Genomic DNA, 19,819 nt, shown 5'->3' with positions numbered 1-19,819 from the left:
CGATTTCATCCTGACTTCTTAAATGTTTAAGAGCATCTTAAGTGCATATTAATTTAATTCAAAAAAAATTTAATTATTATTTTAAGTGCTGTGATTATATTTTAAGCTCTGAACTCAGTTAAAGTTCATTAATGTTATACTGACAGCAGTACAGGCTTCAAAGTATATTGAATCTCTGGTTCTTTCGTTATTTTCATGGATACAATAAAATTGTACCATGTGTATAATAATAAATGCTTTACAGAAAATATGTGCTCAGCTATTTTAAGATATTTATGAGATATGGATGAGGAAAAGTCATGGCCACCTTAGGTTTGGGTGAAAATGGCCTGAAGCACACACATGAATCAAATGCAAAATGATTGAAAAAGAAGAAAAGTTTTGTTTTTGAATGACAAAGGGTCTGACAATCTAACCAAGATACAGTGGAAGGACCTGAGGAATCATCCAGTCGGGTGATGGATACTGATGGAGCAAAACTAGTTTTGGACAGAAGAATAGTTCAGTTGTCTTCATCGTCATGCAGATCACATGAGCACCTGGTGAGAATTTCTGATAGAGATTGCTGCTGCAGAAGGAGGCCTTACAAGTTCATTCATTTTTTTCACACCTGCAGTCTGAGTAATTATGGACAGGAACAGCACAGGTGTTATAAGTTCAGTTTTTTTATCTTTAGTGCAAAATCACAACAAAAATCACTTCAAGACATTTTATATTGTAAGGTAAAGACCTCCAACAGTAAAGGCTCATAGAGCGACCCCCTATATCACCCGATGAGCAAGCACTTGGCGACACTGGGAAGGGAAAACTCCCTTTTAACAGGAAGAAATGTGAGAGCAACGCTCAGGGATAGGCAGCCAACTGCCACGCGTAGATCAGACCTCATTGGGTGAGTAATAATTTACTGAGTAACCCCAGAGACTTCATAAGTATCCTTGGCGAGTCTAAATGGACTGCTTCTTATATTTTATACATCATGCCTCTTTCATACAATGACTTCTTACTACTCAGAAGTGCTTTCTATCTAGCATTCACATTCTGACAAAAGCATTGGAGATCAACATGGGGTTCAGAATGGCATGCAGATTACAGCAGCCAGGGACTGAACCACCAACCTTCCAAATACTAGAGGACTCAGCACCAACTCCTGAGCCACAGCCACAGATACAGATACAGTCATCACTGAGGCAGAAATGATATTTCAACAATTAGAGCAGGCTAGATGGACCGCGTTTGTTTACTTCATGCACTCAGCTACAGCATCCCGATATCATCACAGGAAAGTGAGAGCATCAACTCCTTCCTTGGCTCCCCAGTGGAGCATGGTAATGAAAACCATAATGCAGAACCTTAAAACACAGGATACGGCAGTTGAACCTGCAACAGCCACATATGCCTCTGGCTGGGATCTCTTTCCAAGATGTGTACACTGATGATCAAGCTTTGAATGTGTACATGATGAAGCCTGTTTCAACATAGAGGAAGGAATGCCTGTTGTCTTTTAGCCAGACTAGTGATGATATGGATTAGCTGTCCCTGTGTCTATGCCCAGTGTTCTCTTTCTTCCTATCGTCTTGCTCGCCCAAACATACACACACACAAAACTCTGTTTCTGCTGCTTGCTTTCTTCACAGCGCATGCAGCCCTCTGGCTCAGCTCGCCAGTGTGGATTATGGCCCTCTCACGGCTATCATGATCTTACACAAACAACATTTGTCAGCTCATTTATCACTGTTCCCCCCAGTTGTCCACTCTTGTCTATTCATCTATGCTCTATTTCTGCATCCCTGCCTCCAGGGTGAAAATGCACGCTACCTCCACAACTGAAAATAACCCCCAAAAGTCCCCTTTGATATTTACGCAAATCTGCAAACGTCAACAGGGATAAGTGATGCTTGAGTGACTTGCTAACACCCATTGTGTTTTTTGTAACAAGACATGATGCAAGCGCCTAGTGGAAATTTGCCATCATATCATCATTTGCATTGTCACTTTAGGGAAGGATTATCCATCTCTGAGTAAAAGTTATTCCAGGGATTTTGCACTCAGAGATGGGCTGTCTGAGGCTCACTGGGTCAGGTGCTGAGGTGTGAGCTATATACTCACACTTTGATAAACGTCAGTGCTCACAATGGAATGAAAAATCTCTTACTGTCAGCCAGCAAGTGCAGACTTTGCAGCTTTAAAAGGTAAGGTTGGTTACTTTCAATAAATGACCTGACTGACCTTGGGGTTGCACCCTCTCTGATCCTCTGACAGCTGGACATGAATGTAAGGTGGGGGAGTGTAGCCTCCAAGTCAAAGTCTTGGCTGAATACCCTTTATCATACTAACAGACCTGGTAAGCACTTTCTACTGTTATGAATGAGTGCATGCATTCTCTATAACCAAACCCCTGGTTATAGAGAATGCATGCACTCATTCATAACAGTAGAAATATACATGGACCTAAAGTGCATTTAGGTCCATGTATGGCTGTGTAGCCATACATGGACCTAAAGACACTTTGTTGTCGGAAAGCAGGGGGATAATTCATGTAATCCAATTAGTAATTGCTGATATATCTGCATGGACATCAAGCATGTTACTTTAACCAATGATAATATATAATGAAGGGAAAAGGCAATTCAACTGTAAATAGAAACCTAGGATAAAATTGTGCTGATTGTGTAAATGGTGTAATTTGTGGTGGCTGTAGCTCGGGGTGTAGAGCAGGGCTTCTACTAATTGGAAGGTTGGCCTTTGGATCCCTGGCTGCTCCAGTCTTGAGCAAGATATTGAACCCTAAGTTGCTCTCTGAATACATCCATCAGAGTTTGAGTTAGACAGAAAGCACTTAGGAGTGGAACCAAATGCACGTATGAAAGAGTGAATGAGGCATGTTGTATAAAGTGTTTTAAGTGTTCCAGTTGAGTAGAGAACCAGTTCCTTTACTTGTGGAGGACAAAAGAGCAAGAACTAATCTTGGTACAGTTTGCCAAACTTTAAATCCCTCTTCCCAGTGTTTTTATTAGAATTGACTGACTATTCTACAGATATGTTTCTTTTTCTTTTATCCCTTTGATCAGTGAGATTAGAGTTATGGCTGCCTTCCCGTTCAGAGGCTTCTAAGATTGCTGCCGCTATAGGATACCTGCTTCTTGAAGGACTTTGCATCAGCTCATGGATAATGGCCCAATTAACCTCTGCACCATCTTTTTGCCCTTTTTTATTCCAAAAGCATTGAAAGTGGTGATTTGTAGCTCTTCTATTTTGAGACTTCTCTGAGAACTTCCCACTTATTATATTCTTAATTCACTGTCTACTGTTGAGTATTTATAAATAGTGTTGCAACTGGAAAGGAAGCTTAGACTGTTCTGTTATTTGTTTATGAAGTTCTTGAAGAATTTTATGTTAATATTTGAGTCACTGAAAATCAGTCTGAGGGTCACTTGAGCCAGAATCTGGAATATAGCAAGCATCCAAAGTTTCAGAGCAGAACAAAGACTATGTTGAGAGCTGTGCTCCAAGGCACCTGGATTTATCTCACTGAAGAGGCACTGACACTGAGGGCTGCCATAATAATGATCTGTTCCTTTTAAAGGAAATAATCAGTTACTTTATAGATACAATTTATTTGCTAAAATGACAAACCAAACCTCTTTTTCTAAATTATTTATTTGTTAACCTTTAGCATATTATTGGTGTAATCACACCAACCAAAATAAAACATTTTAAAAATGTTTTGGTTTTTATAATAACTTTGCTCTCTCAATCAGCTTCGCGAGGTTGTCTCATGGACAAGACTTTTTCCAGTCCTGCTCATAGACTTCCCATGTGGCTGCTGTCCTCTTACTTGTTTAGTTTCTGTCCTAATTTTTCTTTGTTTTTGTTATAAAAACAAAACCAAAAACAATCAACTTAATGTTTCCTTCTTTAGCAGGTATATATGTATATGTAATACATTCATCTTACTGAATTATAAACCTTCACCTGTACCTCCCTGTGGTTGGTGGTTTCTTTCAGCCCAATTTAAATAGCCTCTTCCAAATGGTTGATAATGAGATGCGTCTGCTTCTTAAACTCTGGAAAGCATTGATGTGGGCTTCAATTTGAGGTGCCATTAATGTTTGATTTCTGTGACTGGTAATTCTAATGAACTCTTCCTCTGCAGCAGAGGGACCGCTGGGTCTCAGGTGGTCCTCACAAGAGCCTTTTTCATCAGTCTTTGATGGTTTTCTGAAGAAACTTTGACAAGTTCTTGAACTTTTCCGGACTGACTGACCTTCTTGTCAGGGTTCTCAAAGTGTAGCGTGACAGTCTTTGGTAACTTTTTAAGTAGCCCATGGGTGTGGCGAAGCAAAGGATGTACGACGGTACATTGCTTCCATCCATAGATGAGCTCAGAAGAAGTGAACATTTTCTTCCTCTCAGTTATTCTGTCCTTGTCAACATAGTAGATTTTTACCTTACTACCACTGAAAATCATGAAATGCCACCTCACTGTCACAAATTGGCTTTGACTGTACTAATTTTTACATATCTATATAAGGACCATTTCAAACTGATCAGCCACGTGCTTCAAAAACCACATTGTATTTTAAATATCACCAAAATGACAGCAGTAATTAATTGCATACTCAATGACATGCAGAGATTACTATTGTAGTGCATTTTTCCCAAAACTAGCAAACAGTCAGTCAAAGCTTAAAGAATTTCAGCCTCAGAGAAATGCTGCTGTTTCTCTTGCTTCGTTAAGAACTTCCTCAAACAATATGGAGTGCAACAGTGACAATAGTCACTTCAAGGTACTTTACATGGTAAGACCCTACCATAACAGAGAGAATAACACAGCCTGCACAGTGGTACAGCCTGAACAACTAGTTTATTAATTCAATACATTGCACTAATTAGCAGAGAAGTGTGTCATGCATTACATGAGTTTAAGGATTCAGCTTTCTAACCAAGCTCGTTAACATTAGTTGATAACCTAACACACTACCCCTTGACTAAATATGATTGTTCCAAGCTCACAACAATGATGCTGAGGTTCTGAAATCTGATGACTGTGGCTCAGGAGATAGAGCAGGTCATCTGCTAATTGGAAGGATAGCTGATTGATCCCTGGCTGCTCCAGTCTGCATGCCAAAGTCTGCTTGGGCAAGATACTGAAGCTCAAACTGTTGTGTTCAGGAGAGTGTAGATGTGTTTTGATGGTTAGACAGAAAAAAGTGCTCGTGTGAACGGGTCCAAAACCAATTTGTAATGGCATGCTTGCTATTCCCCACATACATGAGCCTTTATTAGCTCATATTTTGTTTTGAACATACATTTTGTAATTTTGTAATGTGTTACAAAATGTAAGTCTAGTCAGGATTTCTTACACTGTAATAACACTTGTGGAAGCCAAATGTGAACATTTGGATTTCATGATTTAAATAACACACAACACACAGTATGAATCTTCAGCTCAAAGTGACAATGCTTTTTCAACATGTACTCGTGTTCTCATACTGATATCAACAAAACCTGAGCATTCTCACACTGGAAGAAAGTGAAAAGGCTACTATTTCAGAGACCACTGGTCTAATCTCCTGAAAGAAGGTTTAATAGCTCTTTCACACATCAAACTGACGCAGTGGTTTATAGATGGGGTGCATCTCATTTGTCCTTCCCACCTGAAGCGATCAAACAAATATTACAGTTCCCTTTAGAGAATTTCTGTCCTGCATTGTGAGACAGCTGCTAAGATGACCGAACACTCTTGATACCTAGATAGGAGAGATGAAACTTTATTGATCCCTGTGGGGAAATTGGATCATCACAGCAGCAAAACAGGGTTAAGATGCAGCATGGGAATAAGATAAGTGGACTTCAGCACACAGACAGAATACAGAAGAGGCAGTACCAAAGTAGAATTCCTCTCTCTCTGCTTCTATAGATAAATATATAGATAGAATGTATTGATTGAAAAAAGACAAAAATAGAACATGAACTGACTTTTATTTTTGGGCTGCTGTATACTGCAGTGGAATTCAATTCAACTCTGTCGCTAACACTACCTTTATATACCTACCTACATAACATATATACTACAGTATAGTACTTTAAATATGGTTGCTTTCTCCTACTTATATTTGAAAATATGATTAATGCAGTTAACCCTTGTATGGTGTTCGGGTCTGTGAGACCCGTGTTCAGTTTTTTTCAAAAGAAAAATTAAACAATTCATTATTTTTTCACGTGTAAATGTGTTGTGTCTTTCCACTCACTCCACTTGATTATAACTGATTTATTTATAACATTTTATATAAAAGAAAAACGAGAAGCACATTAATTCATAAATGTGATCTAACAAAGGTAAAGGGAAAAAATTAACCATGTTTGCTGTTCATATGTCTTGTAATTGGGATGAAGTAAACATCTGTTGAGTAATTTAACATAAAATTGTTTGATAGTGTTAATTTGGAAAGCCAAAACTCTAGCGGGTCCACCAGACCCATGAACACTGGCTGAGTAACAAAAATACGAACACCACACAAGGGTTAAACCACTTTCAGAAAAGAAAGCGACTATAGCTTTGGTGGTGTGTGAGTGCTGTGTGCATGCTCCTTTGCTTGCAGTTCGACTTGCCACTGTGCAGCGAAGCAGTTGAGAGTCACTGGGCAGACACTGCTGGTCCAAATCTCAGTGGTGAAGCTGAAGACCAAAATATCCTGAAACAGGCTGTCAGTGTGCTTTCTCACAAAGTCAAACACCCTTGGGATGACAGCCTCTGTGATGGTAACGGTTGGGAATCTCATATTCAGCCCCTAGCACACTGAAAGGGAATGAAATCTTGTATTATAAACAACCTACTACTCCTGGCCGTCAAGTTATTTTTACAGCTTTGGACATTTTCCTCAGTATTCAGCTTTCAATTTGACAGTTCATTTGACAAAAAATGAGTGTTTCTTACGGCTGAGCAGAGCAGAACTTGCAGTTTGCCTCACTTTAATTGGTGTTGCTTATCTTAGGCCTGTGAAGTGTCACTACCCATAGCCCTTACCATGTAATATAATAATATATAATAAATAATAATAACATAGTTTGTTGAACCATATAATATAATAATATGTAGTTCTTAGTTGCTTTCCCAATCCTAGCCATCAGGGAAGATGAGGTCTTGTAACAGAAACAGATGAGGAATACATATATTAAAACATTTTGTTTTTCCTCAAACCTTAGAGTTACTTCTCATAACTGAGGGAAATGTGTCACAGAACTAACCTCCTGACAGTAACATGGAACAGAAAGCTCCAGTACATGTCTTAAACATAAATATCGTTTAGTTTCTGAAACTATGACTGTTTAGCTGACTGTGTTTCTGACACTGAAAGGAAAAAAGAGAATAGAGCGTGTGAGAGACATGCTTGGTGATAGCGATCCATGTGTGTGAAGGACAGCAAAAGGTCCCCACATAGTAGCAGTGATGGCACGTTACAACATGGAGCAGAGTAGACACACAGGCTAAGAACAGCAGAGCTGAGATTCTGTCAGGCTTCGACTTCTATACAGACAAGCAGCTGGTGGCTAGCCAACCAGAAATAGTGATGGCTGACAAGGAGCAGAAGAGGGCAGCTGTGATAGATGTGGCAATCTGAGCTGACAGTTACATCGGGAAGCAGGAGCATGTCCGATAGAGAAGGAGTAGTGGCTGATGGAACAAATGTCTTTGGGTTTCCGTTTAATCAGACCGCTGCAACTCGCCACATCATCGTTCAAGGGTTCAAGGTTCTTTATTTGTCACATGCATAGTTATACAAGTGTAACACACAGTGAAATGTAGCCTGACACGCTCCTCGACTTGTGCAAAAATGGGGGGGGGGGATAGAAGCTCCTCTTGGAATTAACTCAGTACTGTGCTGAGCTCAGTTAATGGTGCTGGGGTTTTTTTTGTTTTTTTGGGGGGGTTTTGCCTGTCCCGTTTGGCTCTTGTTGTCTAAAGGCGAAGAAAGATGCCCAACGGATTTACTTTACCAAATGGACCATCCCAGCCTTGCCATAATGGTCTATTGGATTCACCCTTTATTGTTTATTTTATTTTCATTTGCTGAACACGGGACAGACATGACTGGGGAAAAGAAAAGGGAGAAAGAAAGAGGGAAAGGAAAAGAGCGGGGAAGAGGGACGGTGATGAAGGGCAAAAACCAACAAAACAAACAGACAAAAAAATCCATATATCAATCACCTGGATCACCTGTTGAGAAAGAAAAAAGAGGAAAACAAGCAAAGAAAGAGAGCAATATAATAAACAACATCATGGCGATGATCTATGGGAATATAACAGTAAATACTAAATATTAAATATTATTGTGCAGCACATAAGATCGACAGGTAGGAGCCAAAAAGGGTGTAGTTTGTGTGTGTGAGCACCCGTGTGTACACCTGTAAGCATGGACGTGCTTGTATTTTAAAGGTTCCTTCATGTAATGATCTGCTAGAGGGTGTGTGTGTGTGTGTGTGGGGGGGGCACAGCCCCGTCCACCAGGGTATGAAGCAGGTATGGAGGAGATCAAAACTCCAGACATCCAGAGGCCCCCAGAACACAAGAGACCAAGGAAGACCAACAGAGGGGCAGCCGCGCCACTGTCCCAGAAAGAGCTGAGGAGAGTCCCAGATGAGGGCTCACTCAGCAGCCGCGGAGCAGAAGCCAGGGGGGGTTGCAGTGCCGCGCCCGTGAGCTCCACCGGCAGCCAGCCGTGCCTGAGTGACCGAGCCCCAGGCCGAGAGGCCGGGGGCACCCCACCCCCGAAGTGGCCCGAGCGAGCCCCAGGCTCCAGGCCCCGATAAGCGGCCGCCAAGGAGTGAGCCGGTGTGTACTTGGACGCCCATCCCCGGACACAAAGAACCACCAATGCACCGATGTCTGAGGACGTCTGCCACTGGCAGGGGAAGTGGTGGTGGGTAGAGATAGGCCTCCAAACCTTGGAGGGCCTGAGATGTCCCCAGAGAGGTGGCGTCTGATACCCAACCTGACATATAGACACAGACACCCATTCCCACCCTCATGCTCTCATATGCAATTACTCAGCACTCACCCAACGTGGAGACAGACATAAAGAGACGCTGTACACACGATCACACTCCCCAAGCATACTCTAAGCCCCAGGTCTAGGTACCCTTGCCCCTGGAGGGGGGAACTGCACCCAGACCCAGGTGGTGTTGCCCTTTTCCTTGGCGTGGGGAGAAGCAGACCGCCCCGACTCCGCAGCAGCAGGGAGGCCCCACACTCCTGACCCCAATCGGATGGCCAACTCCTCCTCCCAGCCCCACGCCCCAACAGGCAACAGAGATTGAACTAACCCGATCCCACCACAGAGAAAACTGCACCCACCCCGTCATCCACTCATCTTCCAGACTACATAAGACAATAGACGCCCAGGCTGAGATCTTCGTCGTCCTCTCCCCACCTGCAGAGTTAGTTCCTGAAGAGACCTCCTGCAAGATGTAACAATCTTTAGGATGTCAGAGGATGAATAATATAGCAGGAAGATAGATATCATGCATCCTAATCACTGGCCAGGCCTACTGGCAAGAGTACTTAAGTTTCTGAAGCGCCCCGCGATATTAAGAACTCAAAGATGGAATAATTTCATTTGCAATGCCCGCTCCAAGTTTGGAAGCTTTTTCATTACAGAGTGGCTAAGTGTTGTGGGAGACCAATTCATTTTCACACTGTTAAATTACTCTGAAGTTTAAAGGTATGCCAGAGCTAAACTAAAACAAACAAACAAACAAAAAACGATTCTCCCTTGTGTGGCTGTGTGTGTGTGTGTGTGTGTGTGTGTGTGTGTGTGTGTGTGTGTGTGTGTGTGTGTGTGTGTATATAACATGCATATATTGCTATTTCACCTCTATTCCTTCTTTTCTTCTGTGTTAGTATAAAAGAGAACAACTATAGGATCGACCCCCACACATTCAGTGAGAGTACACTCATTCTGTGTGTGTCTCGTCCTTTATGTTCTACACATAGTTGCTATAAAAGAGGACACCTATAGGAGCTATCCTGTGTGTGTGTCCCAGTTCAAATAGGCAAACAGTAGGTTGCAGCTGTCTGTAGAGGTACTGTTCCTCCAATGAGTGAATGAGAAGCACGCAAGTAATTCAAATCAAATAAAAATAAGCCCAAGCAATAAAATAAAGAAATAAAATAAATTAAAACAATAAAGAAATTAAAACATGTCCACCTGGACCGTGGAACATCAGAGTAATAAGAATGTTGTCAAAGTCGGGATTTTGTGCTTGTCTCACTTTTCCACACTTCGTCAATGGTTTCTTTGAGGGTTCAAATTTAGTTTTAAGGTTAAAGCTTGAATCAGGTTTAGGTTTATAGCCCTGTTCATACACAGAGTGTAGTAGGTAGCAGATCACTGTAGCGGGAACAGTGGCAACCAAGAACAACTTTCAGCTAGCATGTGTGAACCAGCATCCCGACAACTTTCTTATAAACCGGCCCCAGACTGTAAGACTCGGCCCTCATCTCTCCTCCACTCGCACACTGAGCACCGGCTCCCCAGGGGGCTACATTCTGAGCCCCCTCCTGTATTCTCTCTATACCACGACTGCAGTTCAACCAACAACAACAATCTCATCATCAAGTTTGCTGACGACACCATAGTAGTTGGACTCATCTGAAAGGGAGACGAGGCAGCCTACAGAGAGGAAGTCCTGAAGCAGGCAGCATGGCAGAGAACAACCTGGCACTGAACACTAAGAAAACCAAAGAGGTCATTGTCGACTTCAGGAGGCACAGCACTGACTTAGCCCCCCTATACATAAACAGGGAGTGAGTGGAGAGGGTCCACACCTTCCGTTTTCTTGGTGTCCTCATCTCTGCTGACATCTCCTGGACAGACAACACCACAGTGGTCATCAAGAAGGTCCAACAGCGGCGGCAGCAGGTTGGAGTACAACCTGAACTCCAACCTGCTGCTGACCTTCTACTGCTCCATTGAGAGCCTGCTGACATACTGCATCACAGTATGGTACAGCAGTTAGACTAAGGCGGACAGAGAGAGACTTTAGAGTGTAGTCAAGGCAGCACAGAAGGTCATTGGCTGCCCCCCCCTGCGCACGTGCTCGCACACACACACACACACACACACACACACACACACACACACACACACACACACACACACACACACAGAGCATCTCCTATTCAGTGCAAACATGTGTGTATCTCATTGTACATCTATATAGTGACGATAAAGGCTTTCTATTCTATTCTACTCTACTCTATTCTATTCTATTCTAGTCTATTCTATTCTAACAATATACTGCACTTCTTCAGTCCCCAGCAATAGCTACGTCAACTTTAAAACAGCTTGGATGAATGATTGTTGGGATGAGTATTTGTGAGTATACCACAGATATAGACATAGTTGAAGTATAGAAGTCAGGATGCACCAGTCTGTGTTATGCTGTGTTATATTAGGAAATAGTAGTAACTTGTCAATCGCAAGATAGGCCTCCTCTAAAGCACATCTTCCTTTCACTCGAACTTAATAAATTAGCTTAACATTAGTTTTACAAAGATTTCACCTTTCAGACCCAGAAAGTATTTCATTGTTATATATATATATATATATAAAAAAAAAAAAACACCCAGCACGCCCCTGCGGGCGGTTTATCCTTCAAGCTCGGGTCCTCTACCAGAGGCCTGGGAGCTTGAGGGTCCTGCGCAGTATCTTAGCTGTTCCCAGGACTGCGCTCTTCTGGACAGAGATCTCCGATGTTGTTCCCGGGATCTGCTGGAGCCACTTGCCTAGCTTGGGAGTCACCGCACCTAGTGCTCCGATTACCACGGGGACCACCGTTACCTTCACCCTCCACATCCTCTCGAGCTCTTCTCTGAGCCCTTGGTATTTCTCCAGCTTCTCGTGTTCCTTCTTCCTGATATTGCTGTCATTCGGAACCGCTACATCGATCACTACGGCCATCTTCTTCTGTTTGTCTACCACCACTATGTCCGGTTGGTTAGCCACCACCATTTTGTCCGTCTGTATCTGGAAGTCCCACAGGATCTTAGCTCGGTCATTCTCCACCACCCTTGGGGGCATCTCCCATTTTGACCTCGGGACTTCCAGGTTATACTCGGCACAGATGTTCCTGTACACTATGCCGGCCACTTGGTTATGGCGTTCCATGTATGCCTTGCCTGCTAGCATCTTGCACCCTGCTGTTATGTGCTGGATTGTCTCTGGGGCATCTTTACACAGCCTGCACCTGGGGTCTTGCCTGGTGTGATAGACCCCAGCCTCTATGGATCTTGTACTCAGAGCTTGTTCTTGTGCTGCCATGATTAGTGCCTCTGTGCTGTCTTTCAGTCCAGCTTTGTCCAGCCACTGGTAGGATTTCTGGATATCAGCCACCTCCTCTATCTGCCGGTGGTACATACCGTGCAGGGGCCTGTCCTTCCATGATGGTTCCTCGTCTCCCTCCTCTTTCTTGGGTTTCTGCTGCCTGAGGTATTCACTGAGCACTCGGTCAGTTGGGGCCATCTTCCTAATGTATTCTTGGATGTTCCTTGTCTCATCCTGGACTGTGGTGCTGACACTCACCAGTCCCCGGCCCCCTTCCTTCCGCTTAGCGTACAGCCTCAGGGTGCTGGATTTGGGGTGAAACCCTCCATGCATGGTAAGGAGCTTTCTTGTATATATATATATAAAACAATGAAATACTTTCTGGGTCTGAAAGGTGAAATCTTTGTAACAACAGCTCATAGAATATGTATGTAAATATATATATATATATATATATATATATATATATATATATTTACATACATATTCTATGAGTCAAATGCAGTATGACTCTATGAGTTCAATCATCAAACAAGCAGTTAAGTGGGCAAAAGTCTTCTATCCACATGAACACAAATGTTTACCAAACTGCCTGCCCACTGTGAGTAAGCACACTCTAAACACCATCTCTGGTTTGTTCTTCCTCTTGCTGAACAGTTTATTAAACAGGTTTTCTAGGATTTTGGAGAATTGTGGTAGTAAAGAAACAGGCCTGTAATTTGTGAAGTGGCGTCTATCCCCGGTTTTATACAGCGGCACAACTTTAGCTATTTTCATTTTGTTTGGCACTTTTCCCATCTGAAATGATAAGTTGCAAATATATGTTAGAGGTCCTACAATTCCTTCAATGACCTTCTTGACGATTTTCATGTCAATATCATTACAATCAGTGGATGTTTTATATTTACACATGTGTACAATGTCAATTATTTCTTTTTCCTCCACTGATGTGAGGAACATTGAGTTAGGGTTCCTATCAATCAGGTTTTCACTACATTCTACTGATGGCAGTGACTCAGGAATTTGTTCTGCCAGTTTTGGTCCAATATTTACAAAATAATGATTAAAGCTGTTGACCTTATCAGCAGCGTTTTCCATAATATTGCCATTATCGATAAAGTATTGTGGATAACTTTGTTGTCCAGAATTATTTTTAATGATACCGTTTAAAACATCCCATATTCCTTTCATATTATGTTTATTGTTGTTCAATATTTTACTATAATACTCCTTTCTACATACACGTATAATATTGGTCAATAATATTGGTCACAATGAAATTATTAGATATGGTGTTAGCTCTCTTTAAACTTAAGGACTGGGACCTTTCTGAACATGTTGCACAGGAGAAGAAAAGCACACAAATCTTCAGTCTTCATCTGCAGTCAACAGTGGTCCGCCTTCTTGGATCCATTCCACCTGTCCGTGGACTCAAACTGTTCAGTTCAGTTGTATCAAGTCGTGGTGGGTTTTGCTTTACTTACATGCACCTTGGGTATAGGTAAATGGGCTTCTTGGCTATAATTTCTGACTAAGTATTACAGCAAAATGACCTGGGAAGAAGAATTGGACAGAAGAGCGGTAATAAGACTTTTAATTAATTTGAAACATGTAAACACATTTTTTAAAATGACTATTATGGTTATTGGTATTAATCTTATTTTGTAGCTCTTCCCCAGTGGGGTTGATTGTTAATTGAGTCAATTAACTGATAGCACATTATGCTGCTGTCAGTGTTTCTGTTGTTTTCATGCTCAGGTCACATTTCATATCTGCCTATTTTTGTATTGGGTGTCTGTTATTTTTCTGCAGTAAATGCAGCAAAGTAAATCCTTGATAAGAAAAACTAAAAACTAACAAACTATTATAAATTTAAAGTAAAGTAACTTGATGTATGCATCAGCCCATCCAGAAAAATAATCTGGATGGGCTGTATCGCACCACAAGAGCACAGGATGGTGAGATCTGGTTGGCAGGGCCGGAGCCCAATTTGAGATCAAAAAAATCGCTTTAATTATAAATATGAAATAGTACGTATTTGTCCTGCCAATTTATGGAGAATGTTAATGCAAGGATTACCACAGTCAATTCACAGTAACAAAGTTCCTGAGTGTATTGTCCTGATTTGCTGGGGCTTCCAGGTATTCACCCACAGTCCAAAGACATTCCCGTTACTCTAATCCTAGTGATTGTAAATTAGCCGTAGGTCCAAATGTGATAGTGTGCAGTTGGTTGTTTCTCGGTGTTAGTTCTGCGATAAAATGGCAACATGCCCAGAGTGTTGTCTCTACTCTTGCCCCGTGACAGCTGGGATAAGCTCCAGCCCCAAAGCTACCTGACTCGGATATGTGGTTAAGACAATTAGCTGAATTTTTCATCCTTTTGCTCTTCTTGACATTTATTCAATGCTGACACTGCAGGCACAGTTGATTTTATTTGTGGTTTTTGCTGTTACTTATACTCATAAAATGACAATTATAAGTATCATAGAACATCATTTTTAAAAGCACGTTACAAAATACTAATAATATAATACTAATAATACAGTTAATAAACCTAATGGGGTTATACTTAAAGATGAGCTGCTTTTAAAGTAACCAAATACAATTGTCACTCATTTACATAAATTGCAACAAATGTTGCACAGTGGGCATAGTTGGTTTTTGCTCTTCACAAAATACAGCAGAGTTGGGCCTGCAGCGAGCACTGGTGTGGTGACTGGGTGCTGGTAGGGAAGTGTTGGTAATAATTGCATCCATCTATCAAACCCCAGGTCAGTGTCACCACTTTAAATGACAGCATCCTATGGTGCAGCTGCTGACTGGGCATTGTCAGCAATGTTATCATGCAGTACTTTTGGAGCACTGTGTTGGAAATTGGCAACAGCAAAGAAAGAGGCCAGCAGCAGAGGTGTGGAGCTTGACCCGATGCTGTCACCAGACTAGAGACTGCAAAATAGCAGCTATAGGGTCAGAGATAATGCAATTCCTCCTGGAGGTGTAAACTCCCGAGATGGAAAACATTACAGGTGTCACATAGGCTAAAGGAGATTTTGAAATAGTATTTCAAAGCTAATTACTAACATATAAGCCTATAGGACATTTTATCTGGAAATTGCAGAAATACAACAGAATTAATTTAATCTCAGCAAAGTTGGTGATTTTGAATCAAAGTATGTATATTACAAAGACGTTGTTGTTGGTGGGGACTTCTTATATCATGACACTGACGAGTTGTACTCATAATTTAATGAAATATTATTTCACATGCTTCCCTGAATCACTGTGGCTTTGTTGCTCTTTGTGCACTCGTTAATTACAGGGAGTGCAGAATTATTAGGCAAATGAGTATTTTGTCCACATCATCCTCTTCATGCATGTTGTCTTACTCCAAGCTGTATAGGCTCGAAAGCCTACTACCAATTAAGCATATTAGGTGATGTGCATCTCTGTAATGAGAAGGGGTGTGGTCTAATGACATCAACACCCTATATCAGGTGTGCATAATTATTAGGCAACGTCCTTTCCTTTGGCAAAATGGGTCAAAAGAAGGACTTGACAGGCTCAGAAAAGTCAAAAATAGTGAGATATCTTGCAGAGGGATGCAGCAGTCTCAAAATTGCAAAGCTTCTGAAGCATCGAACAATCAAGCGTTTCATTCAAAATAGTCAACAGGGTCGCAAAAAGCGTGTGGAAAAACCAAGGCGCAAAATAACTGCCCATGAACTGAGAAAAGTCAAGCGTGCAGCTGCCAAGATGCCACTTGCCACCAGTTTGGCCATATTTCAGAGCTGCAACATCACTGGAGTGCCCAAAAGCACAAGGTGTGCAATACTCAGAGACATGGCCAAGGTAAGAAAGGCTGAAAGACGACCACCACTGAACAAGACACACAAGCTGAAACGTCAAGACTGGGCCAAGAAATATCTCAAGACTGGTTTTTCTAAGGTTTTATGGACTGATGAAATGAGAGGGAGTCTTGATGGGCCAGATGGATGGGCCCGTGGCTGGATTGGTAAAGGGCAGAGAGCTCCAGTTCGACTCAGACGCCAGCAAGGTGGAGGTGGAGTACTGGTTTGGGCTGGTATCATCAAAGATGAGCTTGTGGGGCCTTTTCGGGTTGAGGATGGAGTCAAGCTCAACTCCCAGTCCTACTGCCAGTTTCTGGAAGACACCTTCTTCAAGCAGTGGTACAGGAAGAAGTCTGCATCCTTCAAGAAAAACATGATTTTCATGCAGGACAATGCTCCATCACACGCGTCCAAGTACTCCACAGCGTGGCTGGCAAGAAAGGGTATAAAAGAAGAAAAACTAATGACATGGCCTCCTTGTTCACCTGATCTGAACCCCATTGAGAACCTGTGGTCCATCATCAAATGTGAGATTTACAAGGAGGGACAACAGTACACCTCTCTGAACAGTGTCTGGGAGGCTGTGGTTGCTGCTGCACGCAATGTTGATGGTGAACAGATCAAAACACTGACAGAATCCATGGATGGCAGGCTTTTGAGTGTCCTTGCAAAGAAAGGTGGCTAAGTTGGTCGCTGATTTGTTTTTGTTTTGTTTTTGAACGTCAGAAATGTATATTTGTGAATGTGGAGATGTTATATTGGTGTCACTGGTAAAAATAAATAATTGAAATGGGTATATATGTTTTTTGTTAAGTTGCCTAATAATTATGCACAGTAATAGTCACCTGCACACACAGATACCCCCCTAAAATAGCTAAAACTAAAAACAAACTAAAAACGACTTCAAAAACATTCAGCTTTGATATTAATGAGTTTTTTGGGTTCATTGAGAACATGGTTGTTGTTCAATAATAAAATTATTCCTCAAAAATACAACTTGCCTAATAATTCTGCACTCCCTGTACTTCTTGTCTGCTGTGATAAATCAGAAAAACTATAATTTCTACTAATGGGTTTTTCACATGAGAAGTGACACCTGCTAGCATCCAATTCCTTTTTGGTGAGAAGTGAGCAGGCAGCGGGGGACTAGGTAGCAGCTTAGGTGGCAGTTTGGTGGGTGGGTGCAATCCCAAGAGACTGCTTTTTTGCATGAATTTAGAAAATGCTTGCCTTCCAAAATAAAGCTGTTAAATAATAATTTAATTGAGGTCACCCTTTACTTAAAAGTAAAAAGATGCAGGAAAATTAAATTCTGGAGGCTGCATACATGTTCAAATTTACAGGAGCATAGACTTGAAGGTGTGTGTTCAGAAATGGACAGAAATTATGCTTATCTTGGAGCTGAGTACAACAATGGTCTTACCCTAGTCCACAGACTTTTGCATCCATGCACAATGTTCAAGAAACAGAAACATTCCCATCATATTGTCCTGTGATGTCTGGTTTATTGTGCAGCTCTCATAGTTAGTTCACTACAGGACATATCACTTCAAACACTCTGACCTTTCTGTTGTCTTTCACATGAGATGGCAGAGGGAGGTGTGGGACAAACAGCAGGACATTGCTTACATGTAGACTTTAGTAGCCCAGATGGCACAATAATGGAGCGTTACGGTTAATTATTGTGAAACAAGAGTCTCCCATTCACTCTGTCTTAACTCTGGGACTTGTGTTTGTGTATTTTCTATAAATCTGAAGCACCGATCTACCTTCTAACAGGTAAACTTTTGACAGCACATTCTTTGACTTTATCAGGAAAAATATTTGCTTTTGTACTGACATTTTGTGCAAAATAAGGATAATCGATTAAAACCATGAAGACACTCAAAATAAATCTCCTGTGGTGGGAAACTATTGTTACACCCCGGCCTAGGCAACCGGCGTGCAACGCAGGAAAATAAAAATAAGGAAAAAACACACGACAAAAAAACCCACAAAGGCTCTCCACCAAATTCCCAAAACGGAAGTGTCTCAAAACGAAAGTATTGACAAAACCCATTTACAGCTATTTACAACAAACTATTTATTTACAACACGGGGGGAGATCACGACCATGACATACTGAAACACAAGGCTTAAATACATAGAAGGAGCAATCAGGGAATGGACCACAGGAGGGAAACACAGCTGGGGCAAATTAGACCTGACGAGACAAGGAAACGTAAACTGAACACACTAAGATAACACAGACTTTCAAAGTAAAGCAGGAAATACATGACAGTCACGCAAAAAAACAAAAAACTGACAACACCGAAACGTATCACTATTTTGTGCAACTTTTTTGTATTTACAGTTTTGAGGGATAAACCTCTAACTAAAAATATATGTTAAAAAAACAAAAACGATTTTCAATTTTCTTGTAGTTTATTGCACTTTTTTGTAATTTATGTAATTACTATGCACTTAATGCATACATAAAATATGGGCTATAATGGTTGTATTGATGTATAGCAACTTGAAATGCTCCCAAAAATGGCACTACAACATGTAAAAATATAATATAATCTCTGGCGGATGTGGTAGGTCTTAAAGAGTTAAAGTGTCTATATTCACCTGGAAATTGTTGATTTTACACAAAAGAAATTTTAAATGTATTCCAACTTGTTATTAATATACATTTTTAGCCCACATTAGTTTTATTAGTTGAGTATTTAATGAACACTTGATGATTTTCGGCTGTCAACAACCAAGGAAGACAGAAAAGCTGATGAAACAGAAAGTCCAGAGGTTTAGTACGAAGGAAGTGAAGACAGATATCAAAAGGACAAAGAGTGAAAAGGCAGTTTGTCCAGATGACATACAGTGGGGCAAAAAAGTATTTAGTCAGCCACCGATTGTGCAAGTTCCCCCACCTAAAATGATGACAGAGGTCAGTAATTTGCACCAGAGGTACACTTCAACTGTGAGAGACAGAATGTGAAAAAAAAATCCATGAATCCACATGGTAGGATTTGTAAAGAATTTATTCGTAAATCAGGGTGGAAAATAAGTATTTGGTCAATAACAAAAATACAACTCAATACTTTGTAACATAACCTTTGTTGGCAATAACAGAGGTCAAACGTTTACTATAGGTCTTTACCAGGTTTGCACACACAGTAGCTGGTATTTTGGCCCATTCCTCCATGCAGATCTTCTCGAGAGCAGTGATGTTTTGGGGCTGTCACCAGCCTATTAATCAACAAAAGACCCAGACAGACTTTTAATTCATTTGAAAGCCTGATGCTTAGCCTCGTCCACCCCAGCTGTGAAACTCAGAAACCAGTCTTACTTGTTATCATCTATCGTCCACCTGGGCCTTACACAGAGTTTCTGTCTGATTTCTCAGGCTTTTTATCTGATTTAGTTCTGAGCTCAGATAAAATAATTATTGTGCGTGATTTTAACATTCATGTAGATGCTAAAAGTGACAGCCTCAACATGGCATTTAATCTGTTATTAGACTCAATTGGCTTCTGTCGAAATGTAAAAGAACCCACCCACCACTTTAATCACACTCTAGATCTTGTTTTAACATATGGCATAGAAACTGAACATTTAACAGTGTTTCCTGAAAGCCCTCTCCTGTCTGATCATTTCCTGA

The sequence above is a fragment of the Astatotilapia calliptera genome, chromosome 9 (assembly GCF_900246225.1).
Source record: "Astatotilapia calliptera chromosome 9, fAstCal1.2, whole genome shotgun sequence".
Taxonomy (NCBI): domain Eukaryota; kingdom Metazoa; phylum Chordata; class Actinopteri; order Cichliformes; family Cichlidae; genus Astatotilapia; species Astatotilapia calliptera.
The sequence above is the reverse complement of the archived record's forward strand: the minus strand, read 5'-3'. Positions refer to the sequence as shown.